Source organism: Perissodus microlepis, chromosome 8 (assembly GCF_051167445.1).
Source record: "Perissodus microlepis isolate ML-2025 ecotype Zambia chromosome 8, ASM5116744v1, whole genome shotgun sequence".
NCBI classification, from domain to species: Eukaryota; Metazoa; Chordata; class Actinopteri; order Cichliformes; family Cichlidae; genus Perissodus; species Perissodus microlepis.
In genome coordinates, this window is record NC_140468.1 from 28,170,627 (window position 1) to 28,172,119 (window position 1,493).

Consider the following 1,493-nt stretch of genomic DNA (forward strand, 5'->3'; position numbering starts at 1 on the left):
CACATGAACGCACGTACATTTGCACACATCCACAGATACACTCACACCAAAGAATCCACACTCCAAGAAATCCAGACGTGGCTCTGATTGCACACACATGTGATTATGCGCAGAGGTCCACCCTACCAGCCAACCTCAGATCTCCACGCAGGCACACATGAACGCACGTACATTTGCACACATCCACAGATACACTCACACCAAAGACTCCACACTCCAAGAAATCCAGACGTGGCTCTCTGATTGCACACACATGTGATTATGCGCAGAGGTCCACCCTACCAGCCAACCTCAGATCTCCACGCAGGCACACATGAACGCACGTACATTTGCACACATCCACAGATACACTCACACCAAAGACTCCACACTCCAAGAAATCCAGACGTGGCTCTCTGATTGCACACACATGTGATTATGCGCAGAGGTCCACCCTACCAGCCAACCTCAGATCTCCACGCAGGCACACATGAACGCACGTACATTTGCACACATCCACAGATACACTCACACCAAAGAATCCACACTCCAAGAAATCCAGACGTGGCTCTCTGATTGCACACACATGTGATTATGCGCAGAGGTCCACCCTACCAGCCAACCTCAGATCTCCACGCAGGCACACATGAACGCACGTACATTTGCACACATCCACAGATACACTCACACCAAAGAATCCACACTCCAAGAAATCCAGACGTGGCTCTCTGATTGCACACACATGTGATTATGCGCAGAGGTCCACCCTACCAGCCAACCTCAGATCTCCACGCAGGCACACATGAACGCACGTACATTTGCACACATCCACAGATACACTCACACCAAAGACTCCACACTCCAAGAAATCCAGACGTGGCTCTCTGATTGCACACACATGTGATTATGCGCAGAGGTCCACCCTACCAGCCAACCTCAGATCTCCACGCAGGCACACATGAACGCACGTACATTTGCACACATCCACAGATACACTCACACCAAAGACTCCACACTCCAAGAAATCCAGACGTGGCTCTCTGATTGCACACACATGTGATTATGCGCAGAGGTCCACCCTACCAGCCAACCTCAGATCTCCACGCAGGCACACATGAACGCACGTACATTTGCACACATCCACAGATACACTCACACCAAAGACTCCACACTCCAAGAAATCCAGACGTGGCTCTCTGATTGCACACACATGTGATTATGCGCAGAGGTCCACCCTACCAGCCAACCTCAGATCTCCACGCAGGCACACATGAACGCACGTACATTTGCACACATCCACAGATACACTCACACCAAAGACTCCACACTCCAAGAAATCCAGACGTGGCTCTCTGATTGCACACACATGTGATTATGCGCAGAGGTCCACCCTACCAGCCAACCTCAGATCTCCACGCAGGCACACATGAACGCACGTACATTTGCACACATCCACAGATACACTCACACCAAAGAATCCACACTCCAAGAAATCCAGACGTGGCTCTGATTGC